The sequence below is a fragment of the Suricata suricatta genome, chromosome 13 (assembly GCF_006229205.1).
Source record: "Suricata suricatta isolate VVHF042 chromosome 13, meerkat_22Aug2017_6uvM2_HiC, whole genome shotgun sequence".
Taxonomy (NCBI): domain Eukaryota; kingdom Metazoa; phylum Chordata; class Mammalia; order Carnivora; family Herpestidae; genus Suricata; species Suricata suricatta.
The window spans coordinates 23,619,718-23,644,900 of record NC_043712.1 but is presented as its reverse complement, the minus strand read 5'-3'; positions in this window follow the sequence as shown (position 1 = coordinate 23,644,900).

Sequence of the window (25,183 nt, the reverse complement as noted above, 5' to 3'; positions counted from 1 at the left end):
GCAAATGGAAATGAGCAAAAAGGATTCCAAAATATTGCTGCCAAACACTGATTTGACCATCCCTCTCAGGCTGCTTCTCAAAGCAACAATAAACAACAATAAAACTCATGTTTGTGCTGAATGTACTGGGAAACATCCCTTTTTCTCACAAATTTTAAGCAATGCCTTTTAGCACTGTATACACTTTATCTAGAAAATGCCAATTCCAGCATTGCTGCTTAAAAAGAAATGTTAAACTACCCTTAAAAGAAATTTTTGGTAAGTTCCTAAACAGATGAAGCAGTGACGTAGAAGTATTACTAGCTCCAGCATTTGAAGGTTGGATAGCATGGATGGTTATACACAATGGGACAGACCTCTGAATCAATACTAAACATGAAAAGCATATCCTGCCCTAAATTTGGAATGAAGTGATTTAAAAATAGTCATCATAAGTTCACATTGTCTAGGGGATGCTTAAAGTATTATGGAGAAACTGTCAAGGTGTGGTGCAAATAGGGAAGTGTATATTCAGTTCTAACTCCACAGAAAGAAAGTTTAACCAAAGACATTTTAAAATGTCAGTGTGAACAGAACAGAGAGAATCCAGCCACCAAAGGGGGGGAAAATTGAGGGTAGAAAGGCAAAAACAAACTTCATGAAGACATTCAAGGTTAAAAGATAAAAAGAGGGAGTTGAAAGGCTGTATTAAATAGATGATGGGGATTAAGGAGGGCACTTGCCGTGATGAGCACTGAGTGCTGGACGGAAGTGCTGAATCACTATTTTGTACACCTGTATTTAATATTACACTGTATGTTAACTAACTAGAATTTAAATAAAAACTTTTAAAAAAAGATAAAATGACTCTGAACCCAAATGGTACAGACTAGAATTGGTGAAACTAACCAATCTGGGATATGTTGGAGGAAAATTCGGATAAAACCAGAATGATCTCCTAAGCAACTTCAGGGCAAAAGAACAAATGCATATTGGAACCTCTGGGTTCTTTGAAGTATATTGGTTGTACTCTGTATTTATGTACTGTCCTTATTTAAGAATGAATGTTAAGTCACTGTCAACAAATCTTTTTGTCTTCTTCATAAAGCACCACTCTGAACATCTTTTATATATAGATACTTGAACAGGACACACCTGGCTAAGATCATCCAGATTCTGGGGCTCAGGAAAGAGTAAAACCAGATAAAGAACACTCATTATAAAACACTCTCTTAAGACTCTTATTTTTAAATTAGTTATATAAATTCTGTTTCAAGAGGGAAAATCAAGAGATAAACATCCCTTCTTTCAGATGCTATGGGCAGTTAGAGTATCACATTCTCTTCTCTATTCTTTTTAGATTGCCAGGAAATATAACCAGATGACCTTGGTCTTGACAAATATACGTACCCTATGTGCACTTATACACAAACCTGGGCACAAGTGTGATCACATGTTTATGTCCCTAGTTGACTGAGCTCCATCTGCACTGGTAAGTAACAGTCCCACACCTACCACCATAGGGACCCATACATGGGTCGTTCCCTCTCTTTCCCAGTGATCAACCCCAAAGGACTGGGCAGTCTTTGCAGGGAAATATTCAAAAACCACACAAAATCATATTACATTCCTATTCCTAGATAGCCTTGTGAGGAAGGCTACCTATTTCTAAGTCATATTTCCCTAGTAATTCCAGTATCAACCCTTCTAGAGGGACTACTCACAATGACTCACTATAGGGAAGAAACAAAAAACAGAAACACAGACTTAATCTCTTGAAAAACCTCCTTTAAACACAACTCTGATTATGTCACTCAGCTTAAAAAGCTTCAGTGTCTCCCAAGTATCTATAGAATACATCTCAAGATATCAGCTTGACCTACAAATTCTTTTACAGTCAAATCACTATCTTTTTAATGACAGATCCTGCCACTCAGCCATAAGAAAGCTTCAGCCATGCTGACCTTCTTGTAGGCCTTCAGGGGAAAAGAGGTTTTCTCGTGCCTCTCTTTTTCTATTTGGTGTTTCTTCTTAATAAAATGCCTCACCACCACTTCCTACACCACAACCATCTTCTGCTTCTTCTCAAACTGAAAAACAAATATTCATCCTTCAAGGCTGAGCTAAACATCAGAAAGTCTTTCCTGGTCATTGGAGGCAAAGTCTACATGACATGCAACTATTCCACAATTCAGTATTGTATTTATTCTGTTTATTCTAAGTGCCACAACTGAAGCTCAGCAGAGTGTCTGATACAAAGACTACATTCCATTAGTATTTGGGGAAATGAAAGGATTCTGGAAATCATGACATATAAAAAAGCAGCAAAGAAATTGGGCCTATAGAAAACTCAAGGAAGATATAAAAGCTATTAATAATACAAACAATAACCTCACGTAGGTTACCATTTGGGTGTCCGGCATGTGTTTGGCACCATACTAGCTACTTCAGAAACATCTCATTTAATTCCATACAAGTCCCCTATGAAAGAAATATGTTTATCAACCTCAACCCCGTCTCAAAGAGGAAGAAGAAACTACTCAAAATCACAGAGTTCATAAGTTGCATGGCCAACATTCAAAGGTGGGTACCTACTGCCAAAGGACAGTCCCTTCATCCTGTAGCATCCTGACCCACATCCCAACACTAAGATCATTAGTCTTCACCTTTTTTGTTCTGCTTTGCAATTAGTTGGTCTTAGACAAGTCATTTCCCCTCTATCTGGATCTCTTGACCTCTCCTTTCTTAAAACCCTCTCTTACTCCAGAGATCCAATCTATCACAGTTTTACTTCTACCTCCTGAGTATGTCTCAAATCTGACCACTCCTCTACATCTACTACCAAAACTCTAGTCCTCTCACCCTTGTGTCTCACCTAAACTTGTAGAATAAGTTCTACATTCATCACTGGTGTCCAAACCCACTCAGACTGGCCTCCAATCCAGGAGTTGCACTACCGCCAGATTGACCCTTAAAAACACAAGCTTATCATGGCTCCCCATTGAGCCCTCAGATAAAGACAAAATCCTTACCATGGCACACAAGATCTCTGGCCCCTACTCTAGTTCCATCCCACCTATCTCTCCATTGCTCCCTGAGCTTCAGCCTTTCATTTTCTCAAACTCTTGCCCTCCCTATTCATAGCCTTTGCAGATTTTGTTCCTTAACCTGAAAGGCTCTTCCCTGCCCTCATCAGCTCTCAACTCTTGACCATCTCAGAGACTGCTTCACTTGGAATGCCTTCCCCGATCCCCGATCAGACAGGCCCTCACTAGACATCCTCACTGTCCACTCTTTATTTACTCCATAGCATTTATCAATGTGTTGATAAATGACATACTGCTGTGATGATTTAACCAGTATCTGTCTGTCTTCCTCACAGGCTGTAGCCTCCAGGATAGCAATGTCCAGGTCCACATTTATTCCTGGGCCCCATGGTATGAGGCTTGCCAAAGAATAAGTGCACAACATATTATTTGTTAAATGAATGTTGAAAAAAAAACTGTATGTCAGTTTCCCTATCTGAACAATGAGAAGATTCAACCATGTGATCTCTAAGGTCCCTCCAGCCAGGACAGCCAATTCCTTAGGATGCTAAATAACATTCCTCGTTGCTCTGGAACCTAACCAGACCAGGATGGAGGTAGATTTTGGCTCAACAGAAGAAAGTGCTTTCTCATAGGAGGGCCAACCCAGCAATGGAAGCAGTTTCTGCACAAAGGAATAAAGCGAATCAATGAATGGTTATTTGACCTTCTGCCAGGAATGCTATAGTAATAATTCCTGTGTCCAGTGAGAATGAGAAGAAATGATTTCAGCATCACTTTTAACTCAGAGCCTGTGACTTTGTACCTGTGTGAAATAATCAGACCCAACTCTAAATTCCAGGGGATTAAATAGTAAGATCTTTAGGATTAAATAATAAAAATCGTTTAACCAATCAGGTGATTAAATGGTAAGATATTTTATATGCAAGATCCATATATATTAAAATGAGACTTCTAACCCCAAAGGGAATTGACACATTCTATTTTAATATTTAGTAAACCACCTTGTGCACTTGGTAAAAATATAAAGTCTCAGACTCCCAATCTGTAGATTTCTATTCAGCAAGTCTGGCTATCTTTAACAAGAGCATCCAGGTGATCCAGGTGAGTTAGAAAATTCTTGCATAATGAAAAGAGCTCTGAGCTTGAAGTTAGAAAACCGAGGTTCCAACCAGAGTTGATGGCTAATTAGCTCCAGGACCCTGGTGAGCTATGTGATCTTTCTAAGTCCCATGACATTAGCATCATCTTGGAAAGAGAAGAAATATTTTTAAATGGCCTAACATGAGTTGGCAGGGAAGCCAACTCTTAATGATATCACATGCTACATTGATCCTAATTTCACTACCTTGCAAAGGATTCAAAAGCCCTTGTCTCAAAAGGTTAGAATGAATCCATTTAATGTTTTGTCTCCTTCAGGGAATGGAGGCATATTTTCCTTCCCTCAAAAATTATGAGTATTTTGGCAAAGATAAATTCAGCCACCTCAATGACCAACTGTCAAAACAAGGTTTCAGGATTTCAAAAGCTTCTAAGCCTCTTAGAACAGATGTGGAATTTTTAAATGACATCCATCTAAGGTAAAAACCTGCCTTTGTTTTCCCTTCCATTCACTCTTACTTTGTTCAAGACACAACCACCTTTGGAAAATGCATTTGAAAAGCATTATTAGAGCAGAAATGCAAGAGCCTAAAAATTATCTTTTTCTGCTTCCATCCTGGAAATTTGTACATTGATTTTGGGACATTTGAAGGGAATAGTTAGCATTTCTCTTGAAAAGCCTAGGCACTGAGAATTCAAACCTACTATCAGAGTCCACAATCTTAGCTACATTTCATTCATCCTCTCAAGCTTTCATTAACCTCCAAACAGGTGGTTAGTTCCTTTTTTTTTTTTTTAGGTGGTTAGTTTCTGAAGATGGAGAAGTAATTTTGACATGGTCCCAAACTTCAAAGAGCTTATACTCTAGCACAGCTTCATTCAATGGAACTCTGTACACTAATTGAAATATTCAATATCTGCACTAGCCAACAGTAAACACTATAGCCAAATGTAGTTATTGAACATTTAAAATGTGGTTGGGGGATGGAAATTTTATTTAATTTTAATTAACTTTTTTTTTTTGAGAGACAGAGAGAGACAGCACAAGCAGGGAAGGGTCAGAGAGAGAGAGAGACAGAATCTGAAGCAGGCTCCAGGCTCTGAGCTAGCTGTCAGCAAAGAGCCCGACATGGGGCTCGAACCCACAAACCGTGAGATCATGACCTGAGCCAAAGCCAGATGCTTAACAACTGAGACACCCAGATGCCCCAATTTTAATTAATTTAGATTTAAAGTTAAAGAGCCACATGTGTCTGGTAGCAACCATGCAGCAGAGTCCTAGAATAAAAACAGGTATTAGAAGAAGAAAAAGGAGGGGGAGAAGAGAAAGAAAGAGGAGAAGGAGGAAGAGGAAGATGATAAAGAATAGAGTATGCAGAATATAAGTGTATATAATAGGCTATTGATTATCAATCATGTGATAACTAACTTTTCATTGAAATACTGGACAGTAGGGGTGAAGGTATTTTAAAAAGCTGTAGAGTGAAGATTTCATTTGAAGAGTAAAGGGTGTTCACCAGATAGAAATAAGGAGGAGCCTGAAAAAGAAGGAGGAGCCTTTGGAATAGAAGTCACAACCTCATAGACGCTTAAAAGCATACACTGGGTTTTTAGAATGATGGTTTGCTTTGGTTGAAGCACCAGATACTTGGGGAAGAGAGAGTGAGAAGGGACAGCTAATCATGGGACATGACTGGGGTGGAGCCATATCACAAAGGGCATGATGTAGAGTTCCCAGGAGTTTGGGCTTTGTCCATAAGCAAACATTTCTCTTGGGTATACTCTAAAGCTTTCCAGTGGTGGCTGATTTACTTGTTGCTTGTTTGTTTTCCCAGGGATGGAACAAGAGCTGGTGTTTTCATTGTCTTTAATTTCCTGCTTCGGCTTCATGCTTGTATCTTTTCATTGCACAACATTTTTGGTTTCTATTTTCACAACGTCCAGGAAAACATAAATAGCAAAGTTAAGTTTAATTCAGCTGCAGTCTCTTTACTTGTCACAAACAACTACTTCAATCTAACCTTTCCAGGCTACAGATGAACCTCATTTTTCTAGTAGGCACTCTCATGCTTGTAGTGTAGCAAGGAGCCACCAAGAAGGCTCCAGCTGCTGAGAAATAAAGAAGTGTTCCAGCTCTTTGCAATGTGTAGAAATGAAGTACATTTACACATTGTTCAGTCAAAAATAGCACAAGTCCAGAATGACCTGGAAAAGGAAGAGAACAAGACCATGGTCTATGATCCACTGAAGTCTCAGAAAGACTTGGTAGCCACAGTTAGTATTAAGTCTCTCCTTTACATCAGCATTGAAAAACTGTTGCTTATTAATTACCAAAAAAACTACCACCCTTAAGCATCAACTCTGTGTCAAGGCAGTAGGCTGAGCACTTTGCCTACAGCATCCCATGTAGTCCTCTTGATACTCTGCAAGCTAAGTTTTCTTATCCCTAGTTCACCTGTAAATAAGGTGTAGCTCAGAAACACGAATAGCATGTTATTTGTCCATAGGCACACAGCAAGTAACTGACAATGTCAGGCTTAAACCCAGGGTAGACGATGTGAGACTTCTGCTACTAAGAGGCACTGCTGTTACCTAACTGGTATGGCAAGTCAAACTGAAGGCATTCCCACAGCCTCCACTTACCCTGCCTGGTCATCGTGGCTAAATCCCTTGACACTTCCACTCCTGTTATTTCACTGATAAGATGAGGATAATGAGATCATCACTCCAATTCTTAAAGGTATCAAAAAAAGACTTTTGAAAATGTACTTTTAAGTGAGAGGTCACTTTTGGAGTTTGGAATTTGGAAGTCACTCACTCATCAAACAAACACACGCCAAGCACCTATACTTTACAGAACCCTCAGCCAAGACCTAAAGGTATTAAAGTAATATTAAGACCTCAAGAAACTTTCCACTTAGCAGTTAAAAATCACAATATTTATAAGATGCCACTCAACCAGACAGGAATAATAGTCTTTCCTAAACTTCAGTAAAGTGGTAAGGGGGTCTCATCCAGGTTGCCCACTCCTGGCACTAGGATCTTTAAAATTTTAGGTAGAGGAGCATAACAAGTACAGGGATCTATACTTGTCTGATGCCCTCAATTTAGCCTCCTTGCTAAGTTCATCTCACTCTCCAATCTTTCTGTAAAACACATGGACAGACACCTCCCACCTGCAGAATAGACAGCAGGCTACTCCCCCAAACATTCCGCCAGTCTGTTGTTGGTTTACCAAGAGTCAACTGGATTTGCATCCAACTGTGTTTATGTCAATTGTACTTAACAGTAGAATGACATATTTTAATTATATTTTGGAACCTAATAAAATATGAATGTATAAAGTGTTTTTATTGAAGGAAACCATCAACAAAACTAAAAAGCAGCCTGAGGAATGGGAGAAGACATTTACAAATGACATATTGGATAAAAAGTTAGTATCCAAACTCTATAAAGAACTTACCAAACTCAATACCAAAAAGCAAACAATCCAGGTGAGAAATGGTGAGAAGACTTGAATAGACAAGAAGACATCCAAATGGTTGACACATGAAAAGATGCTCAACATCACTCAACATCTGGGAAATACAAATCAAAACCACAATGAGATACCACCTCACACCTGTCAGAATGGCTAAAATTAACAACACAAGAAACAATGGGTGTTGGCAAGGATTCAGAGAAAGGGGAACCCTCTTGCACTATTGCTGGGAATGCAAACTGGTGCAGCCACTCTGGAAAACAGCATGGAGATTCCTCAAAAAGTTAAAAATGGATTTATCCCATGATCCAGCATTTGCACTACTAGGTATTTACCCAATGAATACAGAAATACAGATTCAAAGGGGCACATGCAACCTAATGGTTATAACAGCACTAACAACAATAGCCAAGCTACAGAGGAGCCTAAGTGTCCACTGACTGATGAACGGATAAAGTAGGTGTGGTATACATATACACTGGAGTATTACTCAGCCCTCAAGAAGAATAAAATCTTACTATTTGCAATGACATAGATGGAGCTTGAGTGTATTATGCTAAGTGAAATCAGTCGGAAAGACAAATACCATATGATTTCACCCACATGTGGAATTTAAGAAACAAGACAGATGAACATATGGCGGGGGGGAGGGAAACAAACCATGAGAGACTTCTTAAAGACAGAGAATAAACTGAGGGCTGATGGAGGAAGGTGGGTAGGAGGTAGGCTAGATGGGTGATGGGTATTAAGGAGGGCACTTGTTATGATGAGCACCGGGTGCTGTATGTAAGTGATTAATTACTGAATTCTACTCCTGAAATCAATATTGCACTGTATGCTAACTAGAATTTAAATAAAATTTTGAAAAGGAAAAGAGTTGCCTTTATGAAAAATTATGTGAATACTTTGAAAAGATTCCATAAGGATGAGTCACTAAGTAAATGGCTCTGGAAATAAGTGTGGGCAAGATGACAGTAATTAGGGTAAAAATCATAAAAAGTCTAGAAAGATTTTATACCCAAGTTGCTTCATAAGTGTTTTTAAGTTCTCACTCTATGTTAAAAGAAGCAGAAGTCCAATTATAGGTTGTGCATCATGGCTGTGGTTTATGAAAGAAAAGTGACTATAGTCAGTGAACCATCACCCCCCAAAAAAACTTTTGGCCCAACATCAAAAGATTGGCAAAGGCATATACATGTATGTTGTCTACATTAAAATAAAGTGTTTATGGTATATGTGTACCATTTCATCCCCACTTTAACCAACTTTTCAAAAACACCAACCAACTGCTGGCCCCAATCATATCAGATCAGAGGACTTCTACTGTATTACAAGAGCAGAGCTGTTTTGTTTCATTTTGTTTTCTCAGATTATAATTTTACGAAGAGGCAAGATATTTGTTGAGTATGGCCAAGCCCAGACTCTGAAATGAGCTACATTTTGTTGCTGTATTATGGGACACGTAATAGGTCCTGATTTCGGTCCCCAAGGCCCTTGCATATGGCTGGGGGAAATCCCCACCCAGATTGGCTCCAGGGACATCACAGTGTCTAGATCACTGTGCCCCGTAGGTCTAGATGCTCCTCAGTGTCAGCTCTTTGACTGACATTGATGGTGTCTTTCAATGTGATTTGAACTAAGTTGGAAAAGTGTTTTTTTAGTCTCTAGGACCATCATTTCTAGATCTTATTGCTAATACTCTTGATCAAATTCCTGAATCTTTATAACTGATTTCTATGATGGCAGCAGTTCCTTCCAAATTGCTGTAAGAAATGCCGGCAGCACATTTCACTCCAAAGTGGCCCCTAATGAGCAATGAATGAACTATTTCTACTTGGCAAACATTAAACTATTCCATAGATTTCCATATCCATGCATATCTAAGGACTACTTATGGTTACTTACTGAGCTATGAAAGATTACTAAAATTGGGTTTTAAATTAATATATTACTAAAATGTACTGAAGTCTTCAATTCATTGGTTACCAAAGAAGTCTGGCTATTTCTACAAAACACAAAGCTCTTATTTTATGTGTACAATCTCCAATGACTGGAATTCTAGCAATTTTCAGAAAGAATGAGTTGTTCCCGAAGCTTTATCATTGGGGTCTTAGGTTAAATACGGTCTTCGGTTGCCTCTGCTCTTGTTTTAACTAATGTATGTATAGAACTGCTATTGGGTTTTATTTCTGCTGTTTGGTTCTCGAGAAACCAACTGCACTGTTACCGTTTTGACCATTTTCATGAAGATTTACTGTTGATGTCAAGCAAAGTTTTTGCGAACCACTGCTTGGCTTGTTGATCAGAATGGCTAAGTGAAGCTATAGCCAGCTCTGTGTCTCTCTGACCTGAGAATTCTATATTCTTGTTCTTTTAGCAGCTGCCACCTCTCTGCCCTCAACAGTGTTCTCTGCACTGGATGGTGTGAGAGCTTAATCCTCTTTTGCTTCAAAAACTTCTTTCCTGGAAGAAGGGGGGTGATGGTCATGGTGTTATATGGAAACCAACTTGGCAATAAACTATTTTTTTAACAAAAAGACTCCTTTCCTACTCAGAGTCTAAATTTTTTTTTCAATCCCCACTTACAGCTCCATAATATGTCCTAGCTCACATCATTAAACATCTCCTCAACAGCCATTACACTTAAGAACACCATATCCCTATCTCGTGGTCTGTGTGTATATAAACAAAAATTGCAGTATTCTGCGAAATATTAAATTGGGATCAATTTTACTATTATCTTCTTATAGACAGATTTTCTTATTGAAACAACACCCTCAACAATACTCTCCATGCCTTTGGTCCCCCTTGACCTGAGGCCATCCCCACTACACTACCAGATTTTATCATTTCAGTCTCCTGCTACAAATAGAAATAGATAAGGGGTGCTTGGGTGGCTCAGTCAGTTAAGCGCCCAACTTCCATTCAGGTCATGATCTCATGGTTTAGGAGTTCAAGCCCCACATCGGGCTCCGTGCTGATGTTGTAGATCCTACTCGGGATTCTCCCTCTCTCCTTCTCTCTCTGCCCCTCCCCCACTTACATGCACTCTCTCTCTCCCAAAATAAATAAATAAAGTTAAAAAAAAAAAGTCACATGCTCCACCAACAAAGCCAGACAGGTGCACACGACGCGCGCGCGCGCGCACACACACACACACACACACACACACACACACACACAAGCTTCTTGATGACAGGATTTGTGTGGTGTTCAGCTTCTTAACTTCCCACTCTTGTATCTGCCACTGGGCTTTACAAATAGTAAGCAGTCAGTAAATGAGAAAATGAAAGGAATGACTCAATCAATCAATCCAACGAATGACTAACTAATGGTTCTCTCCTACTATAGCTTCATTTCTTGATGTTTACTCTTAGATGAACTGCTCTTGCTAAGACTATCCAAGGTAGGGCTCAGCAGATTACCAGGAAGTCTCTCTCCTGCTTTTGAGGCAGAGTAGTACAGCCTGATTTCAGGGCAGAGCTAGAACCAAAGTTGTGCCAAGGAAATTCTTCCCATCTACACCTGCAAAGGAAGAAAGGCAGGATTTTATCTGACCCTGGGTCCTCACCCTCACACAGGGTGACCATATAATCTGTATTCCAAATATCTTGAAATAACAGGTATGACCCGGGACTGTCCAAAGCAAAAAGGACAAAGGATCACCCCACACTTTGATACGTTTCATCGCCTATAAAGTTGGAATAATGAAATTCAGAGTTTCTTCCACAAGCTGAAATGTGACCATGAAAGTGAAGCACCTAGTGTAATGTCTGGCATACAAATGGCAGTCAGTAAACAACTGCTCCCTCCTCCACTTCTTAATAAAAGCACTTTATGTTACAGATCATTTTTTCTATTCACTGACCTATGTACTCTGCTCAATGAACCTTTGTACTAACCAAAGTAGACAGCATCATCTCCTTTCACTGGGAAGCATGATGACACACAGGATAAATGAGTCTCCACTAGAATCTCAGGTCATTCATGGCAGAGCCAGGACGTAAAACCAGGCACATCTGTCTCCAAACTGAAACTTTTTACAAACTTCACAGATAAGGCTTCAGATCTGACTGGGCATCTTGTGGCATGTGGCTAAAATCACAGGGCAGTGGGCAGACGGCTCAGAAAAGGACAATTGGAAGTCCACTCTCTTCTCAGTCCTAGGGGAGACAGAGACTTCAGCCCAGAAACACCAGTTTCATCAGCCTCATCCTTTCCAGAAGGAGACAATTTCCTGGCTCTGTCATAAGCAGTTTCACGCTACATCTCAGAGGTGGCTGCATTTCAGCAGAGGGTGAGAATATACCACAGTGGTCTAGACAGATTAGGAGCCCAAGATTGATCAGGGAATGGTAATAATCTGGCAGGAGGCAGTTTTCTGATAGGTTTAACAAGCATGCAAAAATATCACTTATGTGTACACATCCATAACCATCCTGGTTCAAGACCAACGACTCACTTCTTGAATGAGACAAAACAATTAGGAAAGCCAGGTATTATCCCTTCTGTTCACACTTCACTTCCCAAAGAAGTGGGAATTTGTCTAACTCATATATTATTTCTTATCTTTATGTTCTTATGTGAATATCTGTCTGATCTTAATTCCCATATGAGTGGTGCAAAACTTATTAAAGTCTAACCCAATTTATCAATGAATATTTCCTACTTTACAGAAAATAGGAAAGGCTTTCAACACAAATACCATATACCCCTCCTCCTCTAAATTTAAATATAATAGTACTCATGCTGGGGTACCTGGGTAGCTCAGTGGATTGAGTGTCTGACTGTTGATTTCACTCAGGTCATGATCTCAGAGTCCTGGGATCGAGCCCTGAATCAGGCTCACACACTGTGTGGAGGCTGTTTAAGATTCTCTCTCTCTCTCTCCCTCTCTCTCTCTCTCTCTTTCCATACCCACTCTTACATGTGCATGTGCACACTCCCTCTAAAATAAAATAGAAAAAAAAGTACACATGCTTTCTTATTTCCCTTGCTTGCATGTCCACCTCCTCACCTCCAGAGCTACCCCACTGCCCTGTGGACCGGAATTCTTCCAGGACTGTGCTCTCTCTGCCATCCCCTCTAGTACCTGTTCTCAATCACCTCCACTCTAGCTTCTCCTTAGCCTACAAATAAGCATAAGTCTTAGAGATCCTTAAAAACAAACATACAAACACTCATCTCTCCCTTCCAGTTCCTACCTTACTTCTTGATTTTTCCATTCACCTAATATACTGACATTGTAACTTACATTAGTTCTGTCTACTAGCTCAACTACCATTCATCTTCAAAGCATTACAATATGGCTACCCTAAAGACTCTACTGAAACTTTACCATTGAAACACATCTTGACAGTAAAAACCAATACCTCACTAGCTGCATGAATAAACTTGTCAAATACAATACTCTCACTTACTTCTTCTCCTTCCTGCAGCATTACAGCCAGAGGCATGGAGGTTATCCTCAGGGCGTTCTCATCACCCCCCACAGCCAATCATTCACAAATCTTGTATGAAAAGACCCTACAAGGAGAATGAAAGAGTCTATGTCCCAAACTAGGACTTGCTACCAATTTATGATTTATATTAGCCACTGCCATATCCAAGTCTCAGAATCCTCAACTGTATAAGTAAGAATTAAGAGGGAGTTAAGTTAAACCCTTCCTCTGGGTACAATCCCAGGCCCCATTGGCCCACTGAGTGCCCACTGTTTACTTTAGAGCCTCATTTCCCTCCATACACTGTCCATCTCACCTCTTTTTGCAATTCTTTTCAGTTATTGATAGCACAGCTGAATCCCCCCAACGTGCTCCCCACAGCCCCAGTTCTGAATGTTCCCAATTGGCAAAGAACTGAGGTTTCCATTTCATCAAAGCGTGTTTTCTTTAACAATTCAATTATCGTTGCATTACGGAGCCCTTGTTCTGCTATGGACGAGCGAAATCATAACATCAAGCAGTTTCCCAATGAAGAGCCAAAAAATGCAAAAGAAGTAATATCTGATGACATCCAGTGATTGAGAAGAAACTAAACAACGTCAGAAGCTACATTCTGTCAAGACCGGGCACCAAGCTGTAGCTGAACCAAGGTCCAGGTTTCTAGCCACTCATCTTACCTAGCTAGAGGGAGAGATGGCCAACATGGGAGCAATTCCATTTAGATCAGCTTGTATTCATCACACCAGACACTGGGCTTGGTATCAGGCACTGTGATTGGGGAATAGAAAGATGCAAAGATGCAATCCTAGTTATCAGAGCCTTTATAGCCAGAGGACCAACAAACAGTCCATCTTTTCTTTTGGAAGAGAAGAGTTCGTGTTTTGGAGCAACAAGGGTTTTAGTCTCAGGCAGATCTGGTTCTGAATTCTGACAACTCCATTACTTAATTATCGGTGTTAAGGCAAGTTACTTAATCCCTCTAGGCCTCACTTTTGCCACCTGTAAAATGGGTTTAATACCTTAAAGGCTTGCTAAGAGTTAGAGTTAACATTAAGAAAAAAACTACCAGGCTTCTTGGCACAGGGGAAGTGCTATAAAAATGATAACACTTATAGTACTAGTGAAAAGTAGTCACGTTCTAGGTGTATGAGAAAAAACAAATTACTCTGCCTCTCTGACCCTAAGAATGTTTATCTTCAAGAGGAAGTAACAGAGTCTAGCTCAGAGAATTCTGTGTAGGCCAAATTATATAATGCATGTGAAATTATACAATAAGCTATAAAATACCAAGTCCCTATAAAATGCTGTTATTGATGACAAAGATAGGGTAAGGAATAAGGAAACTCCAATCTCACAGACCCAGGGGTCATTTTCTGTTCTAGCCAAAGCTTATTTTCATTTTTTAAACAAACATTCATTTGCCACTTAACATGTGCCAGTCATCATCTTAGTGGCTCATAATAATCTCTCTGGTCTTCATAATAAACCTTTGAGGGTAGGTCCTTTTACCATTTCCATTTTGAGATGAGGAAAGAGAGGCTTAAAGAAGCTAAGGGGGCGCCTGGGTGGCTCAGTGGGTTAAGCATTCAACTCTTGATTTCAACTCAGGTCATGATCTCACATTTCATGAGTTCAAACGCCGCAGCAGGCTCTGCAGTGACATCACAGAGACTGCTTTCGATTCTCTGTCTCCCTTTCTCTTTGCCCCTCTCCACTCATTCTTTCTTTCTCAAAAACAAACACCTTTAAAAAGTTTTTTTTAATAGTAAAGAAGCTAAATAACTCACTCAAGGTTGTGTGGATGGTGGGCATTCATATAGTATGCTTTACTGATGACTGACCTGTCTCTAAAACCCATGCTCTGCCCACAGTGACATGTTCAAATCTGGGGCTCCAAAGCTAACTTCCCCCAAAGGATCCAGAAGCTAGCTACATGGTCCTATTCTATGCCTCAATTTCCTTCTTCTATAAAATTCCAGAGAAATGCTAACTGGTTCTGCCTGTGGTACACTACTTTTTGAAGATTAAATCATACAAACCAATAACATTGCCATCTAGCTTCATTATGCTAATGAAGAAGTTTCCTACACATTTCTTATTAACTGCTATTAGTTCTTATGAACTACTTGGTTAGTATAAAGAGTATTTTGAAAAATGCAATGATGATCAACAACAAAAAATAATAGTACAGACACAAGCAAGGGACATAAGTTCCACTACTGTCAATAAAGAGCACGATAATCTAGCTATGTGAAGGCAGCTGTTGTGGAGGAAGCTCAACTTCACCATCCCCACTGGAGGGAAGAGTTTCCCCAGCCTTCAAGTCTCCATAAAGTTGCTGGTAATAGGACTTGACTGAACTGCCATTCACGAAATTCCCACTGGCATTCCTAGACATGGGCTGAGAAGCACTACATCCCGTCTGGCTGTTTTGGAGACTCTGGCTCCGTGTCTGCCTGCTCACCTGTGCAGAGAATTGACAAACCCAGCCCAGCTTCTCTATACTTACCCCAAGTCTGGGGGAGGGGAAGGTCAATTTCCAGGTACATCCGTCTTACCTCAAGTCTCTTCCTGAGGTAGTTACGGAATGAGTCCTATTTTGTAGCTGAGGAAATCAAGCATCTTCAGAATGGAATGACCAAGAAGACAGACCAGCAATGTATGGCAGAAAAGTACAGTCTGGTCCCTCAGCACATCAGGACAAAATTCTGCCAGCACTTTGGTTGAAAGCCGGAACTTAGAGAGATGACTTGTGAAGGTAACCTCCATAAACCTGGGTCCTTACTTGCAAAATGTAAAGCATATCAGCCTCCACACAGGGTTGTTGTGAAGGCTGAAATAAGATAACACATATAAAAGTCCTAAGATTATATCCAGCACATAATAAGCCCCCACAAAAATGTTATTTTCCTCCTTATTTCTTTCCCCAAACCAAGGTATTTGGGAAACAGCTGAAGAAGTAGAAGGGCTTTTCAGTCTGGACAAATGAAGACTCAGAAAAGAACAGAAAGATGGTGAGGAGAGGAGAGAACAAGAATAGTTTTAGGTAGTTCTCAAAAGACAACTAAAATTGAATGGATAAATGTTCTGGGTTGGGGAATGAGGGTAAGGAGGAGGTATAAACGTTGACTCATTTTAACAGAGGACATCCTGGCAGTCAGTGGCTCTGAAAGTTTTCTGAGAAAAATCATCCTTCATCTACAAGTTATGACCTTATGAATAATTATTTGTTCATTATCATTAACAGAAAAATCTGATCACTTCAAAAGGACAACTTAAAACTCTTCTGCCAGCATTACAGGCACTAAGAATCAATGCAAAGACACAGTATAAGCCTACAGACGGTCTCTTTCCCAAATGCTTCACAAAAGATTGTTCTAATTAAAGGGCATGTGTTTGTCTTTCAAGAGAGACAAAGATCTCCAGGAATCCGTGCGAGATTGAGAATCCCAAGCAGACTCACACTGTTAGCACAGAGCTGGATGCAGGGCTCAAACTCGTGAAGTGAGAGATCAAGCCCTAAGCGGAAACCAAGAATCAGACACTTAACCTACTGAGCTACCCAGGTGCCCCTACTACTGTCCATTTGCAAAATCAATTGCAACTTCCTTGGCAAAGATGCCAGTCACTTCCTAAAATCTGTTCTCCTCCCATCTCCTCAGTAACAAAACCCTGAATTCCTGAACCTGTTCAGAGCAACCACTAACTCAGTTAAAGGAATGTATTTCCCAGACTTCCTTAAAGGTAGATAAGACCTTGTGACTCAGGCTGACCAATAAAACTTAAGAAGTGTGTAGCATTGCCAGCAAGTTTCCTTAAAAGGAAGAAGAAAAGTCCTTCTGTCCTCCCTCCTTCCCACTTTTGGAATAGAACAGGTGGAGCGCCAGCCACCGTCTTGGACTATAAATACAAGGGTTGGGATGGACGTGCTGTGAGCCGAAATCGTCCGAACTACCGAGACTTTCTGGGGCTGCCATACCATCACTGGGCAACCGACTCCCAGACCTCATGTATGCAAGAAAATAAACCCTTAATGGGGGAGCGGGGTGGGGGGGGCCCCGGGGGGCTCAGTCAGTTAAGCACCCAACTTCTGCTCAGGTCATGATCTCACGGTTTGTGGTTTGAGCCCCATATTATGCTTTGCTGTGCTGACAGCTCAGAGCCTGGAGCCTGCTTCAGATTCTGTGTCTCCCTCTCTCTCTGCCCTTCCCCCACTTGTTTGTTCTCTCCCTCCCTCCCTCTCTCTCTGTCCCTTCTTCCCTCTCTCAAAAATAAATAAACACTTAAAAAAAAAACCTCTTGGATGTTTGAAATCTTTTATAGGGTATCTGCTAATCCTAAGGGACTCTGCTTCTAAACCCACTCTAGTTTTTAAGGTTGGAACCACCAAATATCCTGTGACTCACAGAGCTGCCTCTAACACATAAGTCTGGACAAACAGACAACCTTCCCATGAATAATTAGTAGCTTGATACCTTAATCACAAAGCTGATGCTTTCGGCAAGGCCACCTTTTGGCTTTTACGGCTTTTTAAATATTTTTCTCTAACAAAACCTACCCATTAACCCTCTTCTAACCCCTATTCCAGGGCTGTTGTTTGACTTCCAGAACACAGCTTAGCGAGGTGTTTGCCATCCCACTCAATGCCATCTCTAGTTCAAATCCCCTTCCCTCTGTATTTACACACCTCAGTACTGTTTCTAGTTGGAAGAGCTCACAAATAACCAGTTCACACTTGCTTCTGATTCAGCCCCCCCCCCCCCAAAAATGCCACAGTTCTTGGATGGAGAGTCATCATGACAGTGACTCAATCCAAACACAAAAGCAAACTTCTCCCACCACAGGACCAAACTTGATGGGAATTTGGGGTGTTGGTCTGACATACCAACTCCAGGAACGTGACTTTTTACTTAGGCCTAATCACTAACATAACACACAAGACACCAAAATAATTTTATGATGTTCCCAGCTATTTATGGGGAAGTGTAACAAGTGACATTTCAGAAAATGTCTGTCCTACATCTTTGTGTTTGACTTTATTTTTAAATTGAAGCCGCAGAAGGCATTTCATGCACTGGGCAGCTCACATACCTACAGAGGGATGCCTTTTCACTTGAGTATAAATCCATATAAGTCCTTCCTTGCTTTCTAAAAGTCAGAAAACTGTCTCATTCAGGAATCTCTAAAGAACAATTCTGACTCTAGTTACCATATTCCGTCTGGTATGTGTGTACCTGTTGGCTCCCCTCAGCTCTGTCCCCACCCACCATCCTGCCCCAACCCCACACTCTCGGACCACAAGAGCCCTCAGAGGAGGAAGTCACGTTTTCCATCTCTGTGATACGTGCACAGTAGGAGTTCAACTCACACATTTGTTTATAAGTTCTTTACTTTTGAAATAATATAAAGATTAAAAAGCTAACCTAATTATAAGATTACATATACCTTATTATTGTTACATATATAAATATAAAATTAATCTAAAGTGCTAGGAAACCTCTGATGTAAAATCTTCCAGAAAATCCCACTGCTTTTTAGGAAAGAATACACACAGCCACACACACACATACACACACACACACACACACACACACACACACACACAGATCTTTCGCTTTATCTTTTCTTATTTTTAACATTTTCCCTTTCACAAACTCACTTTTGCTTTCTTAATCCTTATCGCTGGAAATGTGGAGGTCAAGCTACACTCAACTTAAATGAGTCCTACTTAGTCCCCCTCCCTGGCAAGGGCAGGAGGGCACCAGGGACAAGGGGCAACAAATGATGATTGGGTGGCATTCAGTTCAGGTCCCTTCCTTATAAGTTGATTAAGGAGGCTTTTACTCAGGACTTTTAAAAACAAATGGCAGGGCGCCTGGGTGGCTCAGTCGGTTAAGTGTCTGGCTTCGGCTCAGGTCATGATACAGTCTGTGGGGTCGAGCCCCACACTGGGTTCTGTGCTGACAGCTAGCTCAGAGCCTGGAGCCTGTCTTCAGATTCTGCATCTCCCTCTCTCTCTGACTCTCCCCTGCTCACGCTGTTTCTCTCTCTCTCTCAAAAATAAATAAAACATTAAAAAAAAATTAAAAAAACAAATGGGAACTGAAGAGAAAGGCACCTCATCCTATAAAATAAATTATGGACTTCTTATTATGTCCTTAAGCATAAATACCAGAAAACAACCTGCAAAAACTTTACCAGTCAAGCCACACTGTGGTGCTGGCATTAACTATCAATCTCTCCTTATTAAAAAAAAAATTTGTGAACCTCTTAGCTAGCCCTGGCCTTGCTCCTCTGCTTCCATGGAGTCCTGCATCTTTTCATCTGCTGACCCCCTCTTTGCCCCGTGCTGATACACTTCCAGAGTCTGCCTCCGCGCGGGAGAGCTGACAGAGGTCTTCTAGAAAAGTCTGTCCCCTGGCTGCAGTTCTATGCAGTTTAGTCTTTCTCACACGCGTGTGCTCTCTTTCCCTCGCTCCTTTTAGTAACTCAGTAATTCTGTCATAGTATTTTCTGGGCTCCTCTATAGCAATCTCTCCCTGAACCACAGCCTGGAAATTTCTCCAGGCAGTAAACTGGGACACTCATTTGTTTCTCATCTCTTAGGGATCAAAGATACATCATTGCCTAATGTCCAATATCTTGAAACTGTTGTTTCATATATTTTGTCTGGTTTGGGAGGCTTATTTTAGGGAAGATGTAACTAGTCTTTTTACTCCACTTTGACAAGAAGCAAAAGCCCTGTGTTTACTTTTAAAACAAATCTCAAACAAGATAAAACTAAACAAATAAACTACACATTTGATTGATTGATAGACAAGCAGACAGAACTGAGATCAGATAAACTTACCAAAATATCTTTAGGACATATTATGATATTAATTTGGGCAAATAATTACTAGGTCATTTATTGTTTGAAACCAACTTCCTTCCTAAATACAACAAAGCATCTATTGTTTAATAAACTAAATCATCCTTAAATCTGTTGTCTTCTAGCAGACAGCCAACATTAAACCATCTTTTCCAACCTAAGAAAGTCACGAACATCCTCACCAAGTCCAAAATATAACCACACTTCGTTTGATTGTCTAGCCTATTCCTCCTCCTCCTCATTCTTTGAGTTGCTTTTTGTGCTTCTCCTGGGTGTTCCCTTTCCTTAGCAGAGAATAACCACTTCTAAGACTGACTGTAAGGGTGAGTTTTGGGCTCCTTGATTTTTGGTTTTATTTTCTTTTTCCTTTCAGGTTCTTACTTGGAAAATATTTTTTTATTGCCCTACCTTTGCTATTGTTCTGGCTCTATTTGAAGAGTAATGATGTGGGTTTTTTTGTTTTGTTTTCTTTATTTATTTTGAGAGAGAGCCTGCACACACAAGCAGGGGAGGGAGGGCGGGGGGGGAGAGAGAGAGATAGAGAGAGAGAGAGAGAGAGAGAGAGAGAGAGAGAGAGAGAGAGAATGAGAATGAATGAATCCCAGGCAGGCTCCTTTGATGTCACTGCAGTGCCCAACATGGGGCCTGATCCCACAAACCATGAGATCATCACCTGAGCTGAAATCAAGATCCGGATGCTCAACCAACTGAGCCACCCTTGCGCCACAGTAATGATGTGGTAATTGTATTAATATGAAATCTCTTGTACACCAAAAAGTGGAAATATCACCCATTCTATTGATCCTATCATTTCAGCTTTCCTTTTCCCACATCCTACTCCTTCAGAGGTCTTATACTGCTTCTTTCTCCAGCTAATTGTCCTTATTCGTCTCTGGTTGATTTCTGAGCCCCTTGGCTCTAGGATGGCTCAGGAAAGCTCTAAGTGCCCAAGTGGGTAAATGGGCTCAAAAAGAGTAGAGAAGTGGAGACACAGGAATAGAGCTATAACAAAAGGTCGGGCCTTTGCTGCTCTACTTTGAGTCACCCAAAGTTCAACACTCAAATTAGTCTGTAGTCCTGCTACAGGACTTTTAGTTTTCAAACTAGACAGTCCCTTGAGGCACCTGGGTGGCTCAGACTGCTTAGTGTCTAACTCTGGATTTCAGCTCAGGTCATGATTCCAGGGTCATGAAATCAAGCCCCATGTTGAGCCTCAGTGTGGAGCCTGCTTAGGATATTCTCTCTCTCTCTCTCTCTCTCTCTCTCTCTCTCTCTCTCTCTTTCTCTCTCATCTTGGCCCCTCTCCCCTGCTCACTCATTCATTCTCTCTCTCTCTCTCTCTTATATAACATATATTTATATTAACTAGACAGTCACAGGATGTTAGTCTACCTAGCACTTTGTGGTTGAATTCCATGGCACCTCTGGTTCACCCTAACAATTATCCCCAGCTATGAGAGGATTTAAAAAGATGATCAATGCAAAAGATTAATCACAAGCATGTTCAAAACTGAATATCCCCAATCACTGATTCTACAAGTATTGCTACTAGAATGCACAATATGACAGTTTGGCAAACATTTCAAATGTCTTTAAATATATTATCTGGTTTTTTTTCATATTCCAGAGGTTTGTTTCCATGTTTAAATATTACACCTTTCCTTCCAAGATTTTAAGAGAGAAATTCTGGAGTTAGTTTAATGGCCAATGTGATGAAACGCTTAAAAACTTATCATCCAAATTCCACACATTCACACACATATCATCCACACATTTTTTGCTCTGTGCCAAACATAGCATAAATTCTTTGTGGAGAAAAACACCAACATGTACATATAGATTACATAGAAAAGTGTTTAATAATATTTGTGTACTTGTTGATATTTTTCTTCAGAAAAGATTTGTGTTTGGCTATGATTTTACTTTTTGGACACCATAGAGGGTATTTAATTCATTTCAACGAATCTATTTTTGCCACTTAAGTTCTTCCAACTAGTCCTCTATTACCGGTTACTTAATTTTTCCAATGAACCACCTATTATCAGACATACAGCTTATTTCCGCTCTTCTTTGTCACAAACAGGGAAGCACAGAAAGTACAAAATCCTCCTCCTGATGCACCAATATTAGACTTACTTGGAAAAAAACTGTGATTTAAACTACTCATTTTTTATTAAATCATCATTGCAGCTACCTCATTGCATTGGCCAAGTCTTCTACACCAAACTGCTTTGGCAAAGTGTTTTCAGCTATATCACCCAGAATTCTGAAGTATGCGTTACATGCTCATCTTGAGGAGGAAACTGGAGACTGGACAAAGGGTTTAGAGACGGAAAGAACAGAGATGTGTAGAGATGATTGTTACTTTAAAGCCATCTGAATTTACTGTGGGCATTCTTTTTTTTTAATGTTTTTATTTATTTTTGAGAGAGAGAAAGAGAGACAGCCTGAGCAGGGGAGGGTCAGAGAGAAAAGGAGTCACAGGATCTGAAGACAGGCTCCAGGCTCTGAGCTCATGGTCAGCACAGAGCCTGACGCAGGGCTTGAACCCACAAACCATGAGATCATTACCTGAGCCGAAGTCAGACGCTTAACTGACTGAGCCACCCAGGTGCCCCTACTGTGGGCAATCTTGAGGGTGTGAGGGACCATGGCCATTACAGAGAAGTTTCCACAATCTCACTCCTCCCCACCACCACCCAGCCCTTTCCAGAGAGTATCCCAGATTAAACGGACACCATTCTGTCCCCCAACACCATGCAGACTTAGAACATTTACTTCTCGTTTTTTGTATTAAAAGTTTACATTCCAAACATTCTCCTTATATGGCAGTACCCATTCAATCAGTTACAAAGCTTTTAGCTGCCTGTATCCTGACTCAAACTGGCTCAAGAAATATGGAAATTGGTTTTTTCACATAACAAAGTGCAGAAGTCATGAAGCCTTCTGGACTCCTTGAGTCAATAACAGGTCTGTACCATTAAGAATCTCCTTCCTCTCCCCACTCTGGAGCTTCAGCATATCGATTTTGTGTAGAGATTGCCTAACTGCATGACCAAAAAACGGTTGCCAACAGCAACCAGGCACATTTCCATGTGCACATCCAAAGAAAGAAGGAGAGGGATGCTCTCCCAGTCATGGAATAGAAGGCTTCCATTTAGTCTGTTGCGGCCAATTTAAGACATACATTCGACCCAGAACCAATAATGCCTGCCAGTAAAATGCTGTGTGTTGATAGACCTAGACTCAGAATAACTGTTTTACCTCCTGAGCTGGGGAAGTGGAAACTAAATAAAATCATGATTCTCTTAGGAAAAACAAGAGGAGGAAACCAACTGGATCTAATACACCTGCAGCATTTTCCTTGTATGATCCCTCCATTTCACATTGATTAAATCACCCAGTCAGCTGCTGACTCTACCTCTCTGAGTTTCATAGTTGAATTATAGTATGGTACTGAACAACTCTGGAATCCTAAGGTCATGGTTCACCCTCTAGTTCTGCCTCTTTCTTCCTTTGTGAAGCTTTATAAGCTTTAGAAAATCATTTGATCTCTTCATGCTTATTTCCACTACTGTAAAATGGAACAGTTCATTCCTATTTTGTGGAGCATCCACAAGAAAGTCCATGCAGCACCTTACATAAAGTGATGGCTTAGAAAATGTTAGTTTTTCTTACTAATATGAGTAAGTTAATTAGACAGCAATCAATCCTTCCAGTGGTTCTCAAAGCATGGTCCCCGAACAAGCAGCATCAGTATCACCTGGGAACTTAGAGAAATGCAAATATTCAGGACTCAACAGCAGACCAACTAAATCAGAAAGTCGGGGTGTGGCGCCCAGCTGCTGGGTCTTAACAAGCTCTCCTCATGATTCTGAAGCACACTCAAGTTTGAAAATGTTGGCTCTACACATCTCTACCTCCATCCAAACTACAACATTTGCACAAAGTGCCTCCCAATCATTAGTCAATAAATCTTCACTCTTGGTTTTCTCTCTCCCCACTAAACTATTTCCACTACATCTCTATATTCAAGATTCAGCCCAAACTACCTTATGCTGCTGTTACCTCTGCCAGGAAGGCTCTTCCTCTAAATCTTTGCAGGGCTGAATCCTTCTCATTTCTGAGGCCTCAAATCTAATGGTTTCTTTAGAGAAACTTCCCCAAACCACTGAGTATAAAGTAGCCAGAGTCTCTCCATCACATGACCCTCTTCTATTATTTCCACAGAACTTACTAATGGAATTTGTTATTTATTTATTTATTTATTTATTTATTTATTAAGTGGTCTCCACTCACTAAGACAGAAGACTGCTACATAGATCCTCAGCACCTAGAATAGAGCCTGAAAAATAGTAGTCACTCAATAAATAGTCGTTGCATGAATGAATAAACAAAATGACAGTAAGCATTCTGTAACACCAACATAAGGGTTGAGCTAGGTCAGGGTTATCACATGACTGAAGTCATCACGTTATGATGCTAACCAGTAGATGCAGAAGTCTCTCTTCTGAAGTCAAAGAATTACAGGTCTCACAAGGTACAGAGAACAGGAGGTCACCAGAGCCTTCCCTTCTCCATGTAAGCAGGTAGGAAACTAGCCAGACAGTTGTATTCATTCTCATCTGTAAAACTCTTCAAGCCTTTTACCATAGTCTTGGAGGTTTAATTACCCTGACAACTCAGAAAGTTCTTCTGCCTCTGCATTAAGCCCTATTTCCTGACATCCTGATGTTTCTGGAAATGGAGAGTAATTTGTCCATCTCTACCTCATAATAACCCCTTGCAGCTGTAAAGCGAGTAATGAAATCAATCCTTAGCTTTCTCTTTTCCAAAATGAGTGACTCCAACTCCCTTCAGTGCTCCTCCAAAGGCCCATTTAAAAAAGTCTGATGCATTTTTGTGAAGCCTCACCAGATTTTTCCTATTATTTATAAAATGAGGACATTCAAACTGGGAGCAATGATAAGACAGACTCTGAACATTTCTTATCAAATTACAGGTGTGTGCAAACTCTGCCCTGCAGTGACAAAATCTGGAAATAACTACGGCACGTGTTCAAGTCTCCACTTAGCCACTTACAAGCCCTGTGCTTTAGACACATTGTTTAACCTTTTTGATCTGTACTTCGATCGGAGTTCTTACTCTTTAAGATTTTTGTGATGATCATGAGAAAATGTATATATTAAGTGTGTAAAACGGGAAGTGCATCACATCATAAGTAACTGTTCAAAGAGAGGGCTTGGGGCACCTGGCCGGCTCA